Below are 27,270 nucleotides of genomic sequence, written 5' to 3'. Positions count from 1 at the left end.
TGAAGGAGCCTAACAACTGAAAAGGAAGCCGTGTAAAAAGTTATATTCCTTTACTTTAATTGACGTCTGGCACGTAGTTTTTAATGTCCTAACGTCTACCATTCCTCCTTTCATATTTAGGTGATTACTTTTATTATTGTCTTCAGAACTTGAAGGTCAGAACTGAAAGTGTAGCGGGGCATTCAAGGCCTCGCTGATGTTTTATAACCCGCCCTTTGCAGAAGCAGCCAAGGCCCCATCCACCAGAAAAAAACACGAGGTGTGGTATGCATGCAAAATTTACAGACACTCAGAGAAACCGGCTGCCGGGATTTATGTATTCCCGATACAAGACTTGGTCGGCACGCCCTCTATATCCCTCATTGTGTTACAAACAAGGAGCGAAGGAGCCATTGCGCCAGAAAACAAGCAGCACAAACAGACCTGCAAACCATAATAATGCCTATATACACAGGACTCGAACGCTGAAACCGAGACGGCGCCTGGCGCGTTAGTCTTTCACGGAGCTCTTGACGGCCCCCAGCACGAGAAGCACTTTCTCAGAGAGCGGGCATCGTTTATGCGTCGAATCCAACGGGTGTTCTAGAACGTAAGAGATCCCATAACTCAAACACAGGATACGAAAACGGATGAACCATGGAAGGATAGAGAAAGAATAAAAGGCGAGAAAGAAACACGGATAGCCAAGAAAAGATAACTGTTGCCCCAACGGACGCGGGATACAAGACTTGCTCGGGCAGCGCTGTCCATGAGGCGAGACGGGCGTGCCGCTCGAATGCAAAACACGTACACACGAACAGCCATGCACGCCGAGTAGCCCAAAAGCTCAAAGGAAAGTGAAGGAGTGAAAAGGAATAGGTGTTGGTGATCGCAGCGAACAGGAGGAGATCTAAAGGACTGAGCGATTTTTATTTGCCCGCTGCCTCGTTGTTACTTTCTCGGTATGCATCGGGCAGGCCATGGACGCGAGAGAGCGACCAGACGCCCGACCACACGCAAAATATCTGTCTTGTTGTTGACCGGCTGGCCGAGGCCGGCGAAAATGTTTTCTGCCCCTTGCATATTTTACGTACACAGCTGAAAAAGGAAGGGGTGGGCGTAGTAGGGGCGTTGAATGCGATAACGTATCGCCACTGAAGGCGCGCCCTCAATGGCTCGCTTCGCCAAGCGCCAGGGCTCGGTGCCGGGAGAAACAAGACTAACCACCGCCATATATGCCATGAGGCGAGGAAATGCGATAGGCAGAAGGAAGGGAGGTGTTTGTTTTTAGGAGCGAATAAAACAGGGCTTCGACGCCATCCCCGGGAGACGAAAACGCCGTTAATGCCTATGCCAGCGATGTGCGTTAGACAAACAGAACAGAGGGGCTAGAAGCGATGATCTCAGAGAGGGACCTCATCTCAGGATATGCCAGCCCATTTGTTCTTTAGTAACATTTTCGTGTAAGGCGAAGCAGCGTATCGGAGTGACTGGAGACGGATGGTATCCCACTGGATACAACGACCGCGGAAGGAAACATCAACATACTATAGTTTCTTATAACTGCATGCACACTCTGCACGAAGGTGTCTCATCAGCGAGAGTATTAAAGCGCGTTTTTGTACAACGTGGGTCGCACCAGATAAGCTCCCTGCGTCGGCGGCGCCCTATCTATGCGCAGCCCCGCAGCTTCTAGAGATTACATGCGTAAGGAAAAGAGGACAATCTCCTGTTGTTTTACGAGCACAGACACAACAGTACAGAGCATTTTCTTTTACCTGATATCAGCCAAGCAGAGAAAAGCAATTCTGTCGGCAGTAGTTGTCGACTAACGTAGCTATTCTGTTCCGTAACGCAGAACTGGCCAGAGCAAGCTTGCATAGATGTGATTTATCATTAATGGTACTCAAGGTCATGACATCAGCGCATCGCCCGTATTGACCAAGTTTTCAATTTTTGCTGTAATTTTGAGATGCCAAATGGGTACTTAATTGTAAAGACGAACACCGTGCTTACAAACATTGGAGGCTTCGCGACGCCGCAGCGGACTGGGGGTGAAAAGTAAGCTTAGCGCCCATAGTAATACATCAAAGCGAAAACTTTCAAATCAGTTCTTTAATTGCACGGAGCACCTATGATGGCGCTGTTCGGTACAAAACAACCCTGAACACCTTAAAATAGATTGTCAAGTATGAAACGTCATTTCAAAGATGAAGTATTTTTTAGACACCGCGAAACATGCAAAGGTGAGAACTGGGAAGCGACCCATATACATATAACCACATATAAACATAACTTACCGCAACATTTTTCTCTTTTCCCAGCGCACTAGAAGAGGTGATTCATCATTAAACGTTGTTGACAACTTGAATAAATATGCGAGAAAGTATGCTACGCCATTTTGGAGGCAATCTAACTTTAAAACGCCGCTAAAAATATGTTATGAAGCCGTGCATACAGACAGGCTTGCTATGCGCTGGGTGTTTCTCTGAGTTTCACAAGCTTCTCTTTCTGCCTAATATGCTGCCACATGCACTAAATTTGCTTGCTAATAAAAGTCGTTCAAGTTGTGCAGCCTAGATAAAACTATATGAAAAAGCACGTCTCAAGCATACCGCGGCGCAAACGATATTCGATTGCGGTTTGGTCGTCTACTGCTGCGCACGGTTCGTTTATCGTCCTGTGTGGGTTGTGCCTTCAGGTGAAAAGTTTGCATCATTGGAGCAACTACTTTGAAGAGGAAATGTAGCCCGCGCGACAGCACATCGGACAGCACGAGAAGCTGTCGCAATTGCGAGAAGCAGCCAGCGGATAGCTAGGCTTTCACGGGTATGTCGGTGCACATTTATTGGCTTCAAGATGACGTGACATACTTGGTAGCACTTTTTCTTAATTTCTTCAAGACATTCGCTATAACTAACCATCTTCCGGGTTAATTGGTACTGTCCGAACGCAGAATATTATTTCGTGTCTTGCGTGCATCTGTTTCTAACAGCCGCGCTCTCCACTTATAACCCCCCCTCCCCCCCCCCCCCCCCCCTCCTTTAACTGGCGTTTTAAAAAGATTCTGTTTCTATGAACAGGTTTCATAGCTTCAAAATATGTTCTTCTCTGTTCATAGTTACTCTGAACCGAATGAAGACATCACAGGCGCACTGTGATATCGGAAAACTGCCTTGAAACCATTAGGTTGCATGTGTTGCTATGGGCGCTAACCCTTCTTTTTACCCCTAGTCGGCCGAGCCTGGCGGCAGTATAGCGCCCTCGCATCTTGCTTCCGTCGCACATCGATGTTTGTCCATAAGTCACTTTTGTTAGGAAGGTCCTGTTGAAGATCCGGGTTTTTTTTCTTGTTGCATAACAATGAAGTGTAAGTTCATGGACCACTGACAAAGATTGCGCACAAAGTGCTCTCAAAATTTAAAAAATCCAGTATAAATTTTTCTTTGGCGTTTTTTTTATTGCTGCGGAAACGCATATCTGTTCGTACGCTCCTGCGCTTCATTACCAGATTGCAGCCGAACATTTCTACGTGAAAGTCATCATAAGCCTGTTAAAAAGTAGGAATCCACATACCGTGCAGTTACCTCGAAAGAAACGCCTAGAGCATTAGTTAGAGTCAAGGATATAAGGACTCTTATATTTCTGTTATTCTGAGCGGGAAAAATAATACAGTAGCCACAAGAAAATCCTCAATGCGTTAAATAAGATTGCAAAGTGTAATGCAACATCATGTCTCATGTTGTTGAATAACTGAAAAACTACAATAGTGCATTAGCAGAACTGGTTTGCTTATAAGGGTGGGGTCTAATGTAAACTGGTTGCCCTTAATGCTGCTAATTTCGGAGCGTCCGGAGCGACCGAAAGTAAGTGACAGCGCAATAAATTAAACAACCAGTCCACACAAGAAGACTCCATGCGATGTATCTCGATGGGTTAAGGCTTATGGATTCAGTAAACGACAGCAGGAAATGCTTTCGGATATTACTCAAATATGAGATTTACATCCTCATTCATTCATGATGATAGAACAAGGGCTGATAGAACCTACTAAACTATTCTGGTTGTATAATAAAACTAAGAAAAAATTACTGTTACTTTTTTATAAAAGCGGCACACATGGACATATATTACATTTTTCTCTCAGAAGCATTTGTTGCAAAAAAACAAACATATAAATCCTCTTAATTGGGTTCACGAACTAACTAGTTAAAGTAGGGTATTGTATAAGTACGTAAAATAAACTGCGAAAGCGTGCATGTTATGAATTGTGCTTCCATGAGCTCGACTGTAATCCTAAATGCATTTCACGAGGTAATCCTGAGTGAACACGGTTGCTGCCCAACACGGGAAAAAATGGATCTGTACGAACTTTAAAGGATTTATCGCAGCTACGTCCTCACCATAATTATTAACACGCGCGTGCATTTTTCACATGTTCGCAATGTAAAACAGGCTGGAAACACTTAGGGGCACTTGGTTATTACGTCATCCCAAAACTTGGTTATAACCTTGCATGATACGAACAGATTACATTATCTTTAACGAATACAATCCCAGTGCCTGCGACGGCGAAATATACCTGTTTGCTGTGCTTGGTAAACTCGGGCTATCACGCTCAAGTTGAAAGACTGCAGCTGAAATTGATCGCCTCATTTAGTGCTTTTCTATATGTAGAAAGTAAAAATAAAAAGAGTCAAGCTGAGGTACGCAACCGACAGTTTTAAAAATTTTCGCGATAAATTAACGTATGTTTTTGAAGCACGCGCTTCTAGTAAAAGTTGTAATATACGAGTCCTAGCTCTGGCAGAATATTATCTTGCGAAGTTTAAAAACTGTCACGCCTATTATTTGAAACGCAAGGTACATAACTATTTACACATCAGGCAGCACCGAAGTAACAAGAACACAGCTCTAGAGCCGAGCGGGCGTCGTCGCAGACCTGCGTTGTTAGCAAGGTCGATAAGGTCACCGCTTCGGGCCAGAGACACGTCACGTGGTGTAAAATCGGGTTACACGAGGCAGTTTCGTTGAAGGCAGTGTCTATATCTTCCATCATCCGCAGCAAATTTTGTTTGCTCTCAAACACGCGGCACAGCCAGCTGCCCGTGCCTCCGTGTGTGTGGGCCAAATCCTCTCGACGTGACGCCACCCCGAGAACGGGTGTCGCGTTGCGTCCTTGGCGCCTCGCAACGTGTCTTCGGCAAACAGCCCGTTCCAGTTAGGCCCACTCCTCAGCTTGCCGGGCCCCGAGCGTCAGCAGCTCGAGGGTCGTTCATTACTCGTGTTGAACCCGCTGCAGGGGTGCATGCAATACACCTAAGACGAAAAAAGAAAGAAGAAATAGAAGGAAAATAAAACGCGTACTCGGCTCTCACCTTCCTGGTGCATTTCCCAGGCTGCCATGGCAAGCAAGCGGCTAGGCTGCAAGCTGCCACTTTTCGCGGTTAATTACCGCCCCGTTCAGCGAACAGACCAAAGGATCCGGCTTGTTTACGAGGATGGCGGACGATAGAAAAAAAAAAATAATTACGCCACGGACCGTGTGGCCGACGTCTCAGGACGTGTCAAAGAAGCTGGTTCAGCTCTTTATGAATATTCAATCTGCGCGGCGGTGGTGGCGGTGGAGCGGCGACAGCGTCGGCGGAGCCAAAGCCCCTGCTGCAGATAACGACCATGATGGAGCACGGTGAGCCCAGCGCCGTGATGCACCGGCCGATACGGGTCTCCCGATGATCCGCCGACCCGAGCCTGAAGCCCCCTTTCGGCTACGCTTCGTCTCGCCGGTTCAGTGCATCGCGGCGGAAACTGGCGGGGGCATATATATACGCTCCTCCCACAGCCGAATAACCAAACGCGTTGTGACGCTAAATCCCCGGAAGCACTGCAGCGCGTTACCTGCGCCGCTTGCCTGTATGCGTCGCATAAGCTGGTCTCTCATACGAGAGCTCGCATCCAACTGCTGATTCCTACCTGCGGAAGTACGCTGTCGCTGTGATGACACTTGTGGTACCGTCGCTGCAAACACTGATGAAGTGGACGAGCAGCATAGAGTATAACGTACCCTTCAATGCACTTTCTAGTGTTTATCTACTTTTTAGCAGAATCATGTGCATGCTGAATGAACCGGGAGCTCGAGTTAAGACGCAGGACCATAGTAATGCGCTCAAATGTGCTTTCGTGCAAAACAGGAGTAAGTCCCAGAAGGTTGAAATGTTCAATGGCTACGCCAGAGGTTAGCTGGTGAACACATTCTCAGAGTTGTCTCAAAGTTGTCTCAGAGCTGTCTCAGAGCACAACTTTCGGCTCATCACAGACAGAAGAAGAGTACGTTAGTGAGATGAGTTAGGGGCACAGAGGGAGGATTGGGCGTATATACATGACGCTCCTCAATTATAGGAAAACCTAATGTAGTGTTACGGTGAAAATAAATCTGACTATTAGCTCTTGTTTTGGTACGCATTGGAAAGACAAGTTTGGCGCGATTTGACCTAAAGATGGAAATCCAGCGAGTTAGTTGCTGGAAGCCATTGGTTAACTATCTCATTTGTGCTTGGTCTTTGTGGGTTAGCCATTCATGTCCAGGCCTTCCTTAGTATACTGGGTCATTCCTGATCGCGGTAAGTTCCACACGGCCCTACACTGCAGAGTACCTCTTTACCAAGACTGTCATTCCTTATTGCTCTTAATAATAAGTCTGATCATCTGGCTGTCGCCTTGCTGCCAGTACCGACGGATAAACGATGCAGATATGTATGTATAGGTTCATGCACAAGATATATGACATGAAAAGCACTTTTAGTCACAACCCGGGTTGAGCGCAGAGGTCAATTTAACTTCAGTGATCCTGTCATGGTTATCGGAGACGCTGCACTGAACTGTCCTAAAAGTGGGCTGAGCCCCTTCGTCCGATGAGAGGCCGACGAGGTCGCGGGGCTGAGTGATTCATTAGGAAAGCGCGCGTGACCGCCAGCGCCCGCGGCGGCGCGGAAGCGACGGGGCTCCTCGCTGGATTAGCTTTGCCGCGAAATGAAACGGGCTCCATCCTTCCTATGGGGGTCAGGCTGCCGGACGTCGCGTGCCGGCTTGTATTAGGTTCATCAGTTAGTCCAAGGCGCCGCCCCGGCCTAGCCATCAGGTTACGCGCCCTCTGTTTGCAGCCGAGGGCCAGGCGTGCGTTGCGCGCGTCTTGATAGATATACCTCGCTCCAAATACAGCTTTGCGCAGCGCTCGACGCGTCGTTATCTATCGCTTACGAAAGAAACACATAGCCTGCTCTGGTTCGGAGGATGGATGGGATCTCCTCTTTCGCGGTACACTTACTCAAGCACGATCAATATAGCATTGGAGGTTAACGAAGAGTCCTTGTATCCTTGAGTGAAAGACTTGGAAAAGGACGAAAAAAGATGAAATTTATTTTTGACGCCAGACTATGAATCTCTCTTTTCCCTATTTTCAACGCGTCAAACAGTTCATCACTATGAGGAAGCACACACAATGACGACTCTCGGCTGTGTCTTCATTGAAAAAATGGCTTAGTCGGGTGACAAGGCCAGCTTGCTTCGCTTTCCGGCCTCCGGTTTTTTTGCACCCTCGTACTTACAAAGGCAAGAACAAAATACTAACCAGATCTAAAATAGAGGTAACGTTAGAAAAATTGAAGGCGGGAGCAAAGGTTTTTCGTTTTGTAACCAATTAGTTATTCTTATTAGCTAACACGTGTTAATTGCATATAGAGCTAGATTGCTTTCATTTTAGCCTTCTTTAATCCACTGAATCTGTAATGTCAGGCATGACCTTGTTTTCTCGATCATCAAAATGTTTTTCTCATTAAGGATGAAATATTCAAATATGTTAGGATAGTCAAGGTTCTTACAACACTAAATTTGCGCGTTCATAGCATATCGCTATGAACGTTATAGAAAAGCATGCAGTCTGCTAAGTCGCGAGTTTATTTGATGTTTTCCTCCTTTTCGTTCTTTCTTGCTTGCTTACTTCCTTCTTTCCTTCATTCCATCGACCCTTGCAGCAAGCCAACCGCCCACCCACCCACTTATTTACCGACCGCCGCGTTCATCCCTCCGTCTGTCTAAATATTTAATTTTCCTGTATCTTTTCGTTTTGTTCGTTTTTATATTCCTTTCTTAGCTACTTCCTTTCTTTTTCTATGCTGCATTCCTTCTTTCTCTCGTTTTTCTTTCTTTTTTTGAATTGAATCTCCGCTATTTTTGAATTTCTCTTCTTCACTGCTGTCTGAGTAACATTACGGTGCGTACGGCTAACGTGGAAAGCCAACCCCCCCCCCCCCCCCCCAACGTGGCTCGCTGAATCCCCTCTCGGAAGAAATTCTTGAATATACTAAGGCAATATAAAAAGAGTATAAAGGGCACGCGCTGAATAGCAACGAAGCTTTAAATATCGATCACTTAATTTTCCGCACCAAGGAATTCAGTTCTATATCTGTAAGCTGCAGTTTCATAGGCCGAAGGGATGCCCAATTAGCAAGGTTTTATTAACGAGTTTTTATTGTTGTAGAAATTGAGAAGACAGAAAAACAAAGAAGGGTTGCGGAATATCACTAAAGACATATTCCGCAACTTTAGGAAGGTTGTTTCTTTCTAAGGGTTAAGAGAAGTGGTTTGGCTCGACAGGAACAAACCCTAGCGCGGACGATAATGTAAAGCCGTGCACTAAAGAGCCAGTGTCATTACCAATCGAATGTATTGCCACAGTTCGGTAAACGTTCTTTACCACATGCCTAACGACTACCTCGGCGTGTTCTTTTTTTTTTTTTTTTTTTTTTGCGAAAAGTGTGGGGGGGGGGGGGGGGGGAGAAGAGGAGGTGAGATTAGATAGTTTGTACCGAATCATTTCTCCAGCATTATGATTTTTCGTTTTCAGGAGCTCGCGATAAAAATTCCTCACAGAAAACACCGAAGGTTGCTACTGCATTCCGCAGTATAGGCAAGAAATGCAGCTGGAGGTGGCTTAAGTAATAATAACATATGCCACGGAATTAACAAAAAATGCAAAAAAAAGGCGGCGAGTAAAGGCCGTATAAAGGAGGACAATTAATATAGAGATAGTGAAAATGGTCTAAATACAAAAAACAAAAATTTTATTATTTTATTCCGAATAATGCAAACTGCGACGCCCCCTCCAGCATTGCAAATAAGATAAACGTTATCAATCAACTGCCATCTTGGCGCATTTATGTGTGCTATTTATTTCTGTAGACAGTGTTTGCTTTTACAAAACCTGAGCTAACGAATATTCATGACAGCGCCCTACTGCCTTTGTGCTGACTGCTTTAGCAAATACTGGTGCGTTTAATTTAATTCTGCCTCTAACTTCTATCGGAGGTCTCTTGTGCTCTTTGCCGTTCAAAGTGGTTTTTCGGCGAACATGAAATCAGCTCCACTTCGTCCGTTTCATAGGTTTGGTTTAAAATAAAGGTCGTCTGACTCTGCGGAGAAGGTCTGTCTGCATAATTTTTTTTCTGCGTGCGTGCGCAAGTTTTGTCTCGGTAGAAAACCTCGCATCGGTCACGGCGCAGGGTTTTTCTGCCTCCATGGCCCTCTTTGGCTTGAGCTTTGAAAGCAAAAATAGCGCATTGTTTTGTATAATTGAAAATGAACGCTGAGCGAGCGATATTTTGCAATAACGTTATCAGTGTGGTACCTATTCATTAATCTGCCACCATGGAGGTCACAGATGGCGATATTTTTTCCCGCTCGTGATATGGATACATTTTCTTCTTAAATATAATCTTGTTTCCTAGATGTAGTACCTGCGTGTTTTAATCTGCGGCACTTTTATTTTGGGTTATTGTTCCTATAGGTTTATATCACAACTCCTAGGCCCGATTATTTTGGAGAGGTTTGGCAATCGATACGTAATAAGAATGACATTGGCTTTCTTTATCTCACTAAGGAAAAAAAAGGGTTTCGAGCGATATAGAAATCTGCTCACTATCACGTTAAACTCAAGACCACTGAATACCTCTGAAGGCGTGCAACTTTTCTGCCTGAGCTATCAGGGTATATCATGAAAAGAAAAGTCTTTTGCCGCTTCGCACATTGCCACGACTATGAAGATTGTTTACTGTTTTCCTTCTACAATTTAGTTACAGAATAAACTGCTCTCTGCTGGCCTTGATGCAAATTTTTCACCGCTTTCCACATGTTTAGATTGATAGATGAGATTATTGGATGGAAAGACAGGTCGGCCGGGAATTTGAGCATCTGCCCTGCTAGTCTGCACTTGGGTAGGGAAGAGAAGAAAAAGGGCCGTGGTGAGTCGCGAAGTGGAGAGAAGTGATAGGAAAACATTTTTCTGGGAGGCACTTTGGACCACTAAAATGCGATGTGGTGAAAGCCTTTGTTTAAAACGCCACTGATTCCTGCTTTACTGCATCTGTTTCTGTGTGCTGTGTAATGCGGCTTTCGAGGAAGCGCCAAATAAAAGGCGCAGCGCGGACGCCTGGATCGGACGCCAGGCGGAGACAGCTTCGCATATGCATGAATCGCCTGGTGAAGTCATCGGTCTTGACCGGACGCGATGTCATGACCGGAAGGGACGTCATTCGGTTATTAGGCAAGACATAAAATGACGCTACCATGACGTCATATCTGCCCGGTCTTGACTGGTAATGGTCGATGATGTCACCAGGCCATGTCAGAATCTCGCGGTATCCCGCGGAATCCCGCAAAGAAGCGTGAAAATTCTCGTGGACGGACACTCATGAGACTGATATGTATACGCACGAGAACTAGGATGACAGTCGCACGTCGTGACCCGTGTCACTCAAGAAGCGCCGAAAACCAGCAAAAAAAAAAAAAACAAAAAAAAAAAACTGCCTTAAAGTTGCCTCCAGTTTTTTATTTCGCCGGACAAGCGCTTATCAGTGAGTCCTCGTAGAGAGGCCTGCTCTCCAAACGCTGATGCACTTACTATGAATGATGGGATTCATGCACTGACACCAACTTTAGGCCACAGGAAAGCTGCTGGGAGCACATTGGCACGAATCATACATTGCACATTTCTCTCCTGTAGTTAAGAAATGGTGCCTAACATAGTTAAGGCCATACTTAAGGGCGATACTTTGCAATAGCTTCTTTCCCCACTTGTCTTCCAGCCAATTTATTTTTGGCAAATGCCATCTTTGATGTCATGGCTGAAAATGTGGGTGTACTGTAGTTCGCGGGCTGCAGTGGCAAACAAGCGGCTGCCAATTGTCGCAGACAAATAATTTTAAATTTTACAAAATTCCGAGTAACCCCCCCCCCCCCCCCCCCTCCACTCCTCTCGCACACGCCGAGATTACTGGAAATGTGGAGGGGGGCGCTTCTCAGCAACCAGACCGACGTTTAAGTTGAAGACAAAATTTCCAGACAAACAGAAATTTAACGTAGCGGACATGGCTTTAGACTTTATTGATCTCTGATCGGGGCAATCGGGCCGAGAAGTGTGCGCCAAGACATCAACGAGCTTCTACGCAGTGTGTTCGCGGTGCCGCCACCACCGCCTATGCAAACTGATTGGCGTCCGGCGCCGACGTTTGCTTTCGGCATGCTGTTTAAACATTTTAGAGGCTGTTTTTTTCTTGTCGTCACCAGCTCCCGCCTAGACACGTTCTTGGCATTTGCTCTTTGGCTCACGCGCATGAGATGTCTCGCTCGCGGGGGTCATTCGACGCCAGCCGTCATCAGTGATTTCCCTACATAACCCCTGGGGCAAGGGGGAGGCAGGGGGGTTGTACATGCTGTCTTGTTTTGCTGAAAGCACCCCCTTAATTCGTAAAGAACATTGGGATTGGAATGGATTCTATCGATCATATCCATACCATCAATCAGGTGATAGAAAAATGCTCGGAATATAACCAGCCCTTATACATAGCATTCATTGATTACGAAAAAGCATTCGACTCAGTTGAAACCTCGGCGGTGATGCAGGCATTGCGAAATCAGGGAGTAGACGAGCCGTACGTGAAAGTGCTGGAAGATATATATAGTGGCTGCACAGCAACCATAGTTCTGCATAAAGAAAGTAACAAAATTCCCATAAAGAAAGGTGTTAGGAAAGGAGACACAATCTCCCCAGTACTATTCACAGCTTGTTTAGAGGAAGTATTCAGAGACTTGGAATGGGAGCAGTTAGGGATAAGGGTAGATGGAGAACACCTCAGTAATCTGCGATTTGCTGATGACATTTGCTTGCTAAGCAACTCGAGGGATGAACTGCAAACAATGATTGATGACCTAGACAGGAAAAGTAGAAAGGTAGGCTTGAAAATCAATATGCAGAAGACTAAGGTAATGTTCAACAGCCTCGGGAAGGAACAGCAGTTTACATTAGGTAGCGAAATACTGGAAGTAGTAGGTGAATATGTCTACTTAGGACAGGTAGTAACCGCAGATCCGGACCACGAAAAGGAAATAACAAGAAGAATACGATTGGGATGGAGCGCATTTGGCAAGCACTCGCAGATTATGACTAGCAGCTTACCGGTTTCGCTCAAGAGGAAAGTATACAACAGTTGCATCTTGCCTGTACTCACCTATGGGGCTGAAACGTGGAGGCTAACCAAGAGAGTTCTACTTAAGTTGAGGACAACCCAGAGGGCTATGGAACGAAAAATGGTAGGGGTAACATTAAGAGATAGAAAGCGTGCAGAGTGGGTCAGAGAAATAACTCAAGTTACCGACATTCTAGTAGAAATTAAGAAGAAGAAATGGACATGGGCAGGACATGCAGTGCGAAGAGAGGATAACCGATGGTCGCTGAGGGTAACAAACTGGATTACAAGAGAAGGAACGCGTAGCAGGGGGCGGCAGAAAGTTAGGTGGGCGGATAAGATTAAGAAGTTCGCAGGGGTCAAGTGGATGCAGCTAGCACAGAACCGGGTTAAGTGGAGAAATATGGGAGAGGCCTTCGCCCTGCAGTGGGTATAATCAGGCTGATGATGATGATGATGATGATGGATTCTTGAAGCGGTACTTGGGTGAGGCGCATGCAAATGGTAGGGAGCGGGGAGTTGCAGAGGGGGAGATAGGGGGGGGGGTAGGGGGCGCTAACTGCGCGGAAATGTGAATTTAGCAGTGAAGTTAGGGGGGATGCATTTCATGGCATACTGAAGATCGAGTGATGAGGCCTTGGTTGAACCCCCCTCCCCCAATGCACGCACGCACGCACGCGCGTACACACACACACACACACACACACACGCACGCGCGCACACACACACACACACACACACACACACACACACACACACACACACACACACACACACACACACACACACACACACACACACACACACACACACACACACACACACACACACACACACACACACACACACACACACACACACACACACACACACACACACACACACACACACACACACACACACACACACACACACACACACACACACACACACACACACACACACACACACACACACACACACACACACACACACACACACACACACACACACACACACACACACACACACACACACACACACACACACACACACACACACACACACACACACACACACACACACACACACACACACACACACACACACACACACACACACACACACACACACACACACACACACACACACACACACACACACACACACACACACACACACACACACACACACACACACACACACACACACACACACACACACACACACACACACACACACACACACACACACACACACACACACACACACACACACACACACACACACACACACACACACACACACACAATTTGTCGAGAGATGTAGCGTGGCCTGCTGTAAAACAGAAGCTTGGATACCTTGCTTTCAGCTTGCTCAATTCTGGAGGCAAGTAGCTTACCCTCCTCCCTCAGTTTTTGATACGCGATGGTCTTTCTATTTATTGCCTGGGGTTAATTACACCTTTTTGCGAACCCTAGGAGATTCCATATGCATGCACGCGGGCTAGGGAAGAACTTTCGGGTTACCGTCTCTTATAGTAACACCATTTTTTGAAAGCAATTGAAAGCTGTATAGCGATAAAACTATCTTAGTTGTGTTTATGTGTGTTTAGGGTTTACTGTTGATGAGCCAAGCGTTTTACAGAAACTCTGGAAAAGCACGCGAATTATACCAGTACATCAGGCCTTAATTGGAAAGTCGGCGCTTAATAATGGTTACGACTGCCATAATTTAGGGAACACATAATAATCGTGGTTCACAAAAAAAAAAAAAGCAGGATGTTCTTAGAGTAAGTACTTATTTTTCACTTACTTTTTTGATATTTATTTTCGTAGCTTGTTTTCCGGTCTAAAAATTGCTGAGTTTGAGAGCGTTGTTTTCTCCGAGGCTCGGCGCGTCATACAAACCTGCCTTCCGTTAAGCCGGATCAGACCCTGAAATGCTGGCTTTGCACTTCAACCGGTTTCAAATCCTGCCGAAGCCGCACTTCAGAAACCGCCAACCGAATCAGCTCTAAACGCAGGTTTCCGGGTTCTCAACACATGTGCAGCAACCTTGCCCTCCACCACTTCCTTCTGACTCTCAATGGGTTCGAAAAGAACTTGAGTCAAGAAGGTAAAATGCTCTTTCAGCACACGCGACATTCCCCAAAGACTCTCTTGCTCGTTTGATATTTGTTTTCCGTTAATCGTTGAGAAATCTCGAGAAAAGTGCCAACAAAAAAGAAACACGTAATGCAAGTGCCAAGAGCAGTGGTTTACTTTCTCATTTGAATCTAACTTAAATCGGTTGCTTTTAGCTCGGGAACAAGTTAGTGCACATAACTTTTTTTCCAACGTTAGGCATTGTGGAAAAGCACTGCAGCCTCGCGCCATAACTAAGAAACGACAAAGTAGAGGAGAGACCTGCCGTTGAAGTGTCTTGCGTCTTGAGTGTGGTTACGAATGACGGCTCTACTAAATCCCTTCTGTGCGACGCCAGCTAACATCTCTATCAGGAGAAGCAAAAATTATTAGCCTTCTCATTGGGGGCGGTACTAAAATTCTGAGATGGAGGCGAAACGAAGAGGCGTCCGTGTGCTGTGCGATGTGAGCGCACGTTAAAGATCCCCAGGTGGTCGAAATTTTTCCGTAGCCCTCCACTATGGCACCTCTTTCTCTCTTTCCACCTTAACTCCCACCTTCCCCCCTTCCCTTACGGTTCGGTTCAGGTGTCCACAGACACAAGTGTGACAGATACTGCGCCTTTCCCTTCCTGTGAACCAATTAATATATTATTATTATTTGAAACTATTTCCTCAGTTACGTAGCAATGAAAGCGATCAACTGAAAAAAGAAAAGCACCTTGTATTGTGTCATTTACACAAGTGATGAACGCGAGCTCTCTAAATTATTAATCGGAAAGCATTACAAGGCTATGTCGGCAAGGTTGCGAATACAGAATGTGTTTAGAGAACGTGTCTGCAGCCGCCGTTTCGTTTCAGAAGAGTTAGAATCAATCAAATGGTTGTGATTGATAGAGGATGATGTGAGGATGCCGCAGAAAAAAGACTATCTCAATAGGGTGATTAGTTAATTAATTAGAGCCACACATTTAAAAGTAAAATGGACTTTTTGTCAAAGTATTATACGATAATTGTCGACGAGTTGGGACGTCACGCCAACCGGAAATGGACGTGTCTTTGACTTAATGAGCCCAATAAATACGTGATAGCGATCAGAACTGTGTAATGAATGAGAAAATCTCGCGTTGGCGAGATTTTTCCACGAGATATATGAACGAGATTCCGCGCGTGACTGATATACTGTGCCTTTCCTTTCTTGTAAACCAATTATAGAACTCCGGTGAACTTTGAGGCGTTCAACGGAACGCTGTTTGTGTTCGACAAAGGAAGCGCGATATATACCGTGTGCAGCAAAAACGCTCAGAATTTCGGATTTCTACACTGCAGATTCTGCCGGGATCACGGAATCTTTTTTTCACACAGATGAAAGAAGTAGAGTCAGAAGGCAACAGCGCCAAGGTGAAAAGGAAACTGCCAAAATTTGTTCGACCCTAGCTATGAGGGGGCCTGACGAAAAGTAAGATTTGCCGCCTTATTATGCCATGGCTCAGTTTAAAATTCCCGAAAAGGCGTGAAACCAATACGCATCTCCTTCACTGCTCGTACACACTAAATTCCTTAAAAAAAAAAAAAAGAAAAAGAAAGAGAATGAAGAGCAAGAAATTAGAGTTTTAATAACAGTAAAACGTTAATTTGTCATGAGTATAGCGATATCAGACATGCAAAATTGTCGTATGAGCCGAGATACGACACTCTTGAAGAGTGTCGAATCGGCTTTAAATTGAGCGACGCGCGTTGCTTTGTACGAGATTTCGGATTTCATGCTTTAATTTTGTAAGCCATATATTCGGGTAAAACAACACCGTACTCCGCTAGCGAGCTGTGAACATATAGGAGGCTACAGGCCTGGTAAACACGCATCTGAAAAATATAGAGACGAGGCAAAGAGTCATCACATCGCCCTGCTTTCAACAAAAGGGGAACGGCCTGGAGCAAAATCGTGTTTCAAACATATTGTTACAAAAAGCTGTTTCAGGATTACGTGCTTTGAAATCTTATGCGCTAGTCTGTATTTCAAAAATTGGGTATACATGTACTCATACTCACCGGTTGGCAGATTTCTCGTGAAAGTGAATAAACATAAAATATTGATGGAGTTAAAAATTTGACTGCGCAGCAGCATGTGACCGAAAGTTCGGCAAGCTTTGAAAGCAGAGCAAAAACAAGAAAACAAAGACGAGGCCAACTAAGGAGATTGGTGGGGTCGCATAGAACGGAGCTCGGCAAGGTCCAGTCGAATGCGGGCCTGATATGGAACCTAACGACAAGAAATACTAATAATACTAATATTAGCACGGGCGCATGGAAAAATGCAAAACTTTCTGACGGTTCCAGACTCAATTTGCATATTGAGTAGATTGAACCGAGTCAGCTTGCAGCGTTCATACAGCCGACAGGGACCCCGTCAAGTTATTCGATGCTCGCAGGGCGAAGAAGGAATGGGGTGGTCGGTTGCGGAGGAGACAGGAGAGAGGAGGGATTCTTCAGTGATAGCTTTCCCTCCTTTGACTCATGCCGATGCAAGCCGCAGTCTGGTCGCGACTGCAGCACACTCCACGTTCGATACGTGACGGCCATGATTATGTTCGCGGGAACCCGTCGTCAAAATGATCTGCGTGGTCAGCGTATATGCACATGACCTGGCCTGTCGTCAGTTGCTGGGACACTCATTTTCTTTTTTTTTATTGCGCAGAAACCGCGGCCGAATTGCATTCTGATCATGAGACCGTGCTCTTGGAATACGTGACATCTTAGACAAGCGCTGCCTGATACCCGAGGGCAACACTTCTCCCCTAACAGTCACATGCTTTGATCGCATACCGGTGTCTCTAAGCCTAAGTTATTGTGCATAAAAGAGCCCAGCCACAATGTCTGACCAAATTTGCGCCACTGATTAGATTTTTTATTTGCTCTTTGAAAGAGCGCGAAAGAAGCAAATGTCAAACTTGTGAACATTGGTGCGGGTTGCTTAAGAGACCTACGCATAATTAAGAAAGTTTCCGAGAACTCATTAGCATATGAAAAGAGTTCGTAGAGGCATATTGAAACAACAGATGGCGCAAACAATATCTAAAGGATTCTAAGACGTGTAACTCTAACTAACAATGCCCTACTGAATGACAACAATAAATGTTTAACGCGGTAGCGTTAGACCCTATGACCCTATGACGAAAACAAAATGCACCAGGGCATTTTGTCTCAGGTCATCATCATCATCATCGGCGCCGAAGGTTTGATGTCGCGCAGTCTCGAACTAGCACAAGCATGCCTTTGTTAGCCAGTAGTTGGCAGGTGACATGGCAGGTCACTTCATTTCCATTGTACTCACATTTAAGTCCGCCTCGTCACTAGACCAAATATCATGCTCGAGTTCGAAGGAGTCGCCAACTTGGACAGCTTCATTCGTATACACGTGTGAGCGAGGAATTGTACGCACTGGTACATCCCCACAGTTTCCTTCGTATGCAAGGTTTAGAGAATTTTACGGACCGGTGCCTTTACATCCCCACAGTTTCCAAGCATCCCGAGCGCGTCTCTGATAGTTGACATGGGAGTGTCCACTGCTCTTACCACAAAAGTATAATGGTTCCTCTAAGCTCGAAACCTTCAAATTCAAATGAAAATTCGATGGCTTCTGGTTATGCCATGTGGTTCGAGTCATCTAAAAGGAAATTTTAACAGAATAAATTATACAAAATGGTGTATTACTTTCTCATTTTTGCATTTCTTTTTCCTCTTCCTCCTGGTAAAAGGAAAAAAAAGCGATGGGGAAGACGTTATGGCATTTTAAACGATCGGTTGCTACACATTGAACATTCATGCTTTCTACTTAACATATATGTTGTTCTTTGAAATTTAGTTATTATAACCGTTGCTATGCACTCGAGTTTGGTTTAGACCTTTTAGCATGGTTACATTTATGACAACGGTCAATAACACAAGTAGGACATTCCCGGCATACGTACTCTAAAGATTACCGTCTCTGATCTAAAGTAAATGTGTCTGGTTTAAATTAGCAACCCTCCTTCCGCAGTGGTTCAGGGGTAAGCGCGCTCGACTACTGAGCTGGGAGACCTGGGCTTGATTTCAGCTGCAGCGACTGCTTCCCAATGAGGGCTGAAAGCGAGGCGTCCGTGTGCTGTGCGATATCCGAGCACGTTGAAGAACCCCAGGTTCGCGACTATATTCTGAACTCCATTAGGCACCCTTTATGGATTGAGTCGCTTTCAGACGTTGAACCACTTAAACCGAGCATCAACGCAATTGATCAGCGGTTCTGGCACTCGACTACTGAGCCAGAGGGCGCGTGATCAAATCCCGGCCTCAGCGGCTCCTTTTCCGATTGCGGCAAAAAGCAAGGCGCCCGTGTGCCGTGCGATATCAGTGCATGTAAAACAATCCCAGATGGTCGAAATTTTCGGTGCCCTCCACTTCTACTTTACTTATGCCGTAGTCGCTTTGGGGAGCTAAATTTTTTAAACGAAACGTAACATAAATGGAGTCCATAAAAATATCGGTAATGATCGAATTAAAGAAGTCACCTGTTTTGAAGCGCTTAGTAAGAATAACATAAATGAATTTAAATGTTTAAATAATAATAAAAATATTTTCTTTTGCACGTTTTCAAAGCTGCGCTAAGAGTTCGCGAAAATTCTAAATTTCGAATGCCAGATTGGCGCTTAATGTTCCTAGCAGTTCGGAGGCAGATCAGTTCAGTTCAGGCGTTCAGTCGTGTCCGACTCTTCGTGACCCTATGGACCATGTCACGCCACGCTTTCCGGTCTCTCACTATCTTCTTAACATCACATAGCTTCATCTGCAATGCCTCGAGAATGCCATCTAACCATCGCGTTCGCTGCCTACCCCTTCTCCGGCGACCCTCAACCTTTCCCAACATCAAATCTTTCTCCAGCGACTCCTCTCTTCTCATCAGATGACCAAAGTAGCTGAGCTTTAAGTTTAAAATTTGACCCTCCAATGAGCAGTCAGGGTTTATGGTCGACAATATCGACTGATTTGATCTTCTGGCAGTCCAAGGAACTCTTAAGAGTCTTCGCCAGCACCACAATTCAAACGCGTCAATTCTTCGGAGGCAGATAAAACATAGTAAAAGCATTGCATAAATTTGGTTCAAAGAACAGTCGACATCATTTTACATGCAGGTAAATGTTGATATATATACATATATACGAAGCGTGTGGCTGGGGCATGCGTTTATTTCTTAATACAATTTCGGCATGGATGAAGTCACATGCCACAAACAAGCAAATGCGGGGCATTTACACGCACAGAGGGTGACACGAGTAGAAGATGGCAGCAGAAAATAGTGAATTATGGCAAGCTCGTGACCGATGTGACAAAGCGTAGGGGGCTTAATTTAAAGAAAAGTGCGTCGGCACACTTTGGCTGAGCGTGCTAGTGCATTACAATTGATGCTAACATCCAAGCATATCCTAAGTAATCTGGCGAGTATTCGGCCGGGTGCGTAACAGTTCAAATTCAAATGTAATATATCTTCTTGGCTGTCACTCGCTATACGGCTCGTCTCTACTTCATCGGAAGGTTTCTGGCCAAGACCATGCGAATTTTATTTAGTTCTTAGGCACATCTCGGCAGTGTACTATTACGTGAGAAGCACAGAGTACCACGGAGGGACGAGTATATTGTGAGGAATAATTCTTGTTCAAGCTTGGGAACAAGCGTCACTGATCTAGTGCGGCATTTGCAAAGCCATGAACAATCAGCCACTGAGCATAATAAAAGAATTCTTAACTAATTGGAATGTGTGTCTTTAGATTCGAACGTCTCCGGAATACATGCGAACCTTCGCGGATTTATTCTGTCATAGTAGCAATGATTCGTGGTAGATGTGCCTAGAAACACCGCTAAGTGAAAACTTCGGTTATGTCTTAGGATAGGCCGGTAGCAAACGCGCATGGGTGCATAGAACACCGATTCATCATCATCATCAGCCTGAGTATACCCACTGCAGGGCGAAGGCCTCTCCCATATTTCGCAAATTAACCCGATTCTGTGCGAGCTACATCCACTTGACCCCTGCGAACTTCATGACCTCATCCGCCTACCTAACTTTCTGCCGTCCCCTGCTACGCTTTCCTTCCCTTGGAATCCAGTTTGTTACCCTAAACGACCATCGGTTATGCTCTCTTTGCACTACATGGCCTGCCTATGCCCATTTCTTCTTCTTGATTTCTACTAGAATCTCAGTAACTTGAGTTATTTCTCTTACCCACTCTGCACGCTTCCTATCTCTGAATGCTACCCCTACCATTTTTCATTCCATGGCTCTCTGCGTTGTCCTCAACTTAAGTAGAACCCTCTTGGTTAGCCTCCACGTTTCAGCCCCATGGGTGAGTACAGGTAACATGCAACAGTTGTATACTTTCCCCTTGAGCGATACCGGTAAGCTGCTAGTCATAATCTGCGAGTGCTTGCCAAATGCGCTCCATCCCAATCTTATTTCTCTTGTTATTTCTTTTTAATGGTCCGGATCTGCGGTTACTACCTGTCATAAGTAGACATATTCGCTTACTAGTTCAAGTGTTTCGCTACCTAACATAAACTGCTGTTCCTTTCCTAGGCTGTTGAACATTATCTTGGTCTTGTGCATAATAATTTTCAATCCTACCGTTCTATTTTTTCTGTCTAGGTGACCAAACATTCTTTGCAGTTTTCGATTCATTAATCACATTTGGTCGATATAAGCGCGTCTGTCTCAGAGGCGCATGGCGGACCTTTTCTTTAATCTTTGTTTTCGAAACCAAATCGCAATACTCATCTTCAATTCGACCAATAGTAGATGCGCTTTCAATGCTTCCATTCGGCATGGTCTCGAGCAGAAGTTGACAAGCAATTTAGCTTTACTTGCAGCAACCCTCAATTCACTACGCCGTTGCGAAGCCACCGTCCACCGACGACTCAGCCTGGCAGAAGCCATCGCCACCGCAAGAGACGGTCGCGCGCAAACGGAGTTGGCGCAAGGAACTCGAGGAGAGAAGGCGACGGCGATGGACCGAATGCAAGACACAGCGCCTCTCCTGACAGACAGGCTAATCCCGTCCGGCTCAGAGGTCACTTCGCGAGGCAAAGCCTCGTCACCTGCTAATCTGGGCGCCTCCGGTGGCGTTTACGCCTCGTCCGGACGCATTAGTCTCCTCCGCTTGCAGCAACTGTGCTGGAAACGCGAGAGGCTGTCTTCAGGCTAGATTCGCACCCGCCCCCCACCCCCTTTCTCTCCCTGTCTTTCCTTCCCTTTCCTTAGCGCTGTGAGGCCGTACTTGTTTGCCTCGAGTTTTTGCCTCGAGTGGGAAAGCCGAGAACACAGCTCCCTTCCTGCTCGGCTGTCTGGGCGGCTTATACTTGCTTTGTTTCTCGGTGTTCATTGGCTTCTTGCTGCTACATGAAGCGGGTTGTGCGCTCCGGTAGAGACCGCTTTTTCCTTGATTTTCGGTCTAGTCATATTCCCTAGGGACGAGGAAGATGCAACTATGCCCTTTCTGCTTTTTTTTTCTTTATTTCTTCCTTTCGAAAGCCTCTGTTTGCGAAAGACTGCGACGGACCCGACGTATGGAGGAATTAGTCCTGTGATGAAGATGGTAACGAGTTGATCTTCCTCAGGATTTTCGCGGCACTACCGCAAATGGCTCCTCCTGTCCGCGGCGAAAGTTGTAATGGAATAACGTTATTGCTTGGGACTGGAAGGACCGTTGCAGGCTTGCAGTAGAATGAAAGATTGAAATACACGATGAAGAAGCGCTAAGAACGATTAAGCTTTGAGGATTTAGGAAGGGATAACTTATATCTGCTGGTCAAGTAGTCCATCGCTGTTTCTGAATTAGGCGCAGTAGTGGGAAGGCGGTGACGAACATATTGCAGGATAACGATAAGGCGGCCTTCCGGCTTCCAATTCCACTTCATGTGTCTTCTCGCCAGGAGCGACGCATATAATTAAGAACCCGATGAAGTTCAGCGCGAGGTGCTAAGGGGACAAGTGCAAAAAAGAACCTTGGTTAACCAGTCGAATACACAACTTTCTTGCTCTCCCAGAAATTTTGGAGACACGCGAAAGTTAGGCTACGGCGGTATTTTCTGCTTTTGCGAAATAATGACCAATTTTTGCAGTATGTTAAGTGGGCGGAAAGGATAAAAAATTTTGAGGGGATCAGGTGATGGCAGCTGGTACAGGACCGGATAGTTTGGCTGCTGTTCCCTCCGTTCTGACCCATTTTGAGTGGTTTATTGTTCTTTTTGTGCGAATTCCGAAATGGGGGGGGGGGGGGGGGGGGGTATGGAAAAGGCCACATCTTTCCAGAGGGTCCTTATAAACCTAATTGGGTTCGTACACCTGACGGAGATCAGAACCGTGTGACAGTATAGATTTTCCATGCACGAAAGCCAGTGCTGGAAGCTTTAAAATGGCAGAATTGAAAAGAAAAAAGGAAAGAAAGATAGAAAGGAGGTAAGGGAGAAAGAAAGAAGTAGAGAGAGAAAAAGGAAGAAAATAAACAAAGAAAGCAAAAAGAAAGAAAGAAAGAAAGAAAGAAAGAAAGAAAGAAAGAAAGAAAGAAAGAAAGAAAGAAAGAAAGAAAGAAAGAAAGAAAGAAAGAAAGAAAGAAAGAAAGAAAGAAAGAAAGAAAGAAAGAAAGAAAGAAAGAAAGAAAGAAAGGAATTCTTTTGCGCAAAGCATCGCTCCTCAGCGTGCGTCATTCAAAGACTATGTTGGGCTCTCTATTGCTCGCTGCTTCTGCCCACACGAGGAAGTCTCAAGACACCTGCGCCATTAAGTGCTATTGGCGGAGGCCTTTGGTTTGCACGTCTTTTCCGAAAACTCGTGTCTTGCTGCTCAAGATGACCAAAATTTATTGAGCCACAGCATCGCGGATAATCGCGTTTCTGGAAGTAAAAAAGTGTCATGGATATGGCTATACTAATGGTCGTCTAGAAGCGTCTGATTGCAAGCAGGGGTCTAACTGAATCAGTTAAGATGTATATAACAAAAATTATTGAATAACCGTAGTTAATAACATTACCTACACTTTCTTCTGATTTCCGCCAACAATAGTATTATTGTGCCGCAATAGGCTTCGTTATACCTCAAAGTGCTTGTCTTTAAGAACAGACGACGGGCTGCTCTTAAACACATGGTACATACAATTAGCGTACACACTGTCTCGAACAGGGTCAATAAAGGTTTCTGTTGGCATTTCCCCAAAGAATACATTTTTCAACAAGTTTTCAACAAGATAATTTTAGAGCTGTACAGTCATCGAAACCACATTGACACACAGCGTTTGAGGAGAGTAAGAAAAATCTAAATACCTCTAAATCCTTGAATATAAACAAGCGCACCTGTCCTTGTAGTACTGATTTATTTTATGCAGTTGTTTGGTCTTCGAGCTTCAGGTTGTTTAGTGTGTCAGATACAACGAACTGGTCCAAAACTACGTGGCAGAAGAAAAAAAAAAATGAGAAGTTGCCATCACATGCTAAAGAAAGAAAAATTAGAGGGTCTCTTAAATGTCTCTTAATTGGAGGATAGTGAAAGCATACCCCTCCTCTCTCATTATCTGCTTCTCATCGTTTTCCCCTTATCGACGTTCGTTGCTGTCCCACGTATAACTATAATTAGTTTGCAGGAAAGCAAAGGCGCGGTATCTGTCACATTTTCTAAGGCAAGTGTGAGATCGAACGGTTCACCATCGCTCCTGTCACGTGGCGTTCCTTGTCGCGCGTTCAAGTGGGGATTGCAGATGGCAGGAACATCTCGCGGAATCTCGTAGAATATGACAGATATTGGCATAAATCTCTCGCACAATTCTCGCGCACAAATCTCACGCACGAGATTTTGTTCCATAAATTTGGAAAGGCTTTCGCCTTAAAAAAAACATAATAAAAACTGCTATTAAGACGCCAGTCATCGCTGCTGCTCAGTCGCTGTGACGTTCGGGTGTTATGCGGTATGTTGCGCGATTGAATTCTTTCAGTGGCAAGCTTATTTAATGCAAATTGGCAGAACGCAGGAAAATAGATGCTATAACTCTTTTATTGGCAACAGACAAATATTGCCGAATGATTCGATACTGTCCAAGTGTAATGCTAGCCAAATGCCAAAAAAAAAAAAAATGAAAGAAGGCTAGCTGAAGGGAAACTACTGCAGAGGAGCACTGGTAAGACTTTTTAAAAGATTGTTTTGTTTGCCATGAAGGAAAATAAGACATGCTTCAAAAATTATTATATTGCGCAGCTTTGCAGTCAGTGCACAGGCTAGCGTGACGCGGACAACCCAAGCATCGCGAAACTTAGGCATTGAATGTAGCCTGACTACACAATTCCTTTTCTGTTTGCTCCCTTTTTCGGAAGCTTGTTCTCGTTTAATTACTGTCGAGGTTGTTTATATTTTACCTGCTATCGCTCGCACGGAGCACTTTCTTCCACCGTCCATGTGCCGTAAATTAACTGGCCTTGTTCCGAGAAAAAATTCAGGAGTTGTGATTCTAGAGAAAGCTTGTGCGTTTTATTCGCTCTCATACTCCTTCACTTTCGTCCCTGTCTAGCGCTGAGCATTTTCAGAAACCAAGAAGTATGACCCTATGTACGTGTTTGATGCACCGCAAAAGTTTATTGACGATTTCACAGCGCCTATCAGTTCTTCCCTCTTGTTCATTCATAATCATTTTGGGCTATAAATGAAGCGAAGAGCTTTAGAGCAAGTAATAACATCCCTAACTTATTCAAGTACTGCGGAACATCACAAGGCAGTTTTTGTCCGATGTGTAAATAGCTCCTGGCTGAATTAGGGAGAGTAGGGTTAAATGCGACGCAATTAAATTTGCAAACTGTCACCCTTAACTGTTTTCAACGCTCATAACCAAATGCTGTGGGATTATTCCCTAATATCCTTGAATCGTGCTCAGAAAGTGTAGAAAGACTAACTGAGCACAAAGTCGCGATTAGAAATGTTCCATTTTGGCCTACCCCGTGCGGCTAAATTGCACAATTAGCAGGGAAAAATAAGATGCTACATAAATCAACATATGCATTCTTGTTACGAAAAAGCACACTAAGAATTGACTCTAGTGTCATCCAGAAAATCTTTTCTACTATTTTTTCTAATGATGGACACAGCACTCAAAGCCAACCCGGCACCGTACAGTTCCAGGACCCAGTGCAGTCTCGGCCGTTCTACCTCCATGTTCTGCATGTAGCATCGCTACACGATATTTCCGAGTTTTCCGCTTTCATCGAAACACTATTTCTGTCAAGTGTCATAGTTGCATGCTCTTTCGCTTAGCGGTGTTGAGTGGGAAGGCAATCTGCGCCGATTCGCAGTGGACACAAGGCTTAAAATGTGACGACGGTATAGAACGTGCCAAGCAAAGTATTGTAAGAATATGTTGAACAAATGGCTGATAATGCAAACTGGACAGGACATAAAGCTGAGGTTCGCAAGAGTTGTTATGCATTACTTGCCTTTCGTATTCACTTTCTTTTCTGTTGCGTAGCGGGCGTTTTTGCGAACACTAAAACGCTTGATAAATCCAGTACTGCACGTGTTTCTCCAAAATTTTCATCATGCGTTCCATGCTATATTTGGCATTCGCTGTCTTCATTTTGCTCAATCCAGTCACCCTAGGGAGCGAGAAAATAATGGTAAAACATTAGAGCAAGTAAAAAATCCCCTACATTTGCTTGAATCCATTTAGAATACCTCAACTTCGCCTTTCGCTGCAAATGTTGCCTGCTTCTGAAATAGTTTGCTCATAATTACATAAGGCGCTAAATTTTTAATGTTTGCATAAGATTGGTTTTTAGGTACCTAGAAATCAGGCCAACTTTAGGCCGAGTTGCACTTAACGCATGGCATTTTATGCCTAATAAATACCACCCTAATGTCATTAATCATTTAAAGATTCCCCAACGCATACTCTATCCCGTCGATCGCTTTGGTTGGTTGTACGTCTTCCTTCCATATTTTCAGTGTAGCGCCCTGAGGGTGTTATTACTAGTACAAGAAACAAGCAACAGTGCACAATGCATCCATGCATGCATGATCTAAAATGCGCGAAACAGAATGGGAAAACAAAAGAAATCAAGTGCAGGGCAACTTCCCAGCGGAAGGCAGCCGTGAAGAAAAAAATCCCGTCCGGAATTAGGCGTGAACAGTCCTAGTTATCAAGCTAACTGTTATTTCTTCGCGTCTGTTTCCTTCTTGTGTTCCCAGGCCACGCGCAGAGCGCTAGCATTGCTTACGCCTAGCAGCCAGCGGCGCTGTCACGATCGATTGCGACTCGCCACCTTCCCGCGTTGAAAGGGAAGCGAAAAAACAAACAAGGCTGCGCGTGGTCTGAAAGTCAAACTTCCTCCACGTTCTTCGAATGCGCTGTCTACAGTGCCGGAAGCGAGGACGTATTCGACGTGGAAAGTAAACATTAACAAAGAAAGGCAAAACGCAACCACTGCGTGATGGAGCGGGAACGAGAGAAGTAAGAGAGGGAAGGCGAAACTGTGGAAACAAGAATGCCAAGCCTTCTCAACAAGTGCGTGCTCGCGCAGACGCCTGAAGTAGCAGCAGTACAAAAGGATGGATATAAGGCAGCGCTTACGGAGAGGAGGGATAAGAGTTCGAGTGAAGCCGAGAATTCCAAC

The 27,270-nt window shown here is 45.1% G+C and overlaps 1 protein-coding gene across 1 annotated transcript in view; it reads left to right on the top strand.

The window, feature by feature from the left end:
• The window catches only part of LOC146198861 (synaptogenesis protein syg-2-like), a 359,012-nt gene that overhangs the window by 255,747 nt on the left and 75,995 nt on the right, over positions 1-27,270 (top strand). The window lies entirely within an intron of this gene.

Source organism: Amblyomma maculatum, chromosome 2 (assembly GCF_055883805.1).
Source record: "Amblyomma maculatum isolate TAMU_Amacu chromosome 2, ASM5588380v1, whole genome shotgun sequence".
Taxonomy (NCBI): Eukaryota; Metazoa; Arthropoda; class Arachnida; order Ixodida; family Ixodidae; genus Amblyomma; species Amblyomma maculatum.
This window is presented reverse-complemented; position numbering and strand designations above follow the sequence as displayed.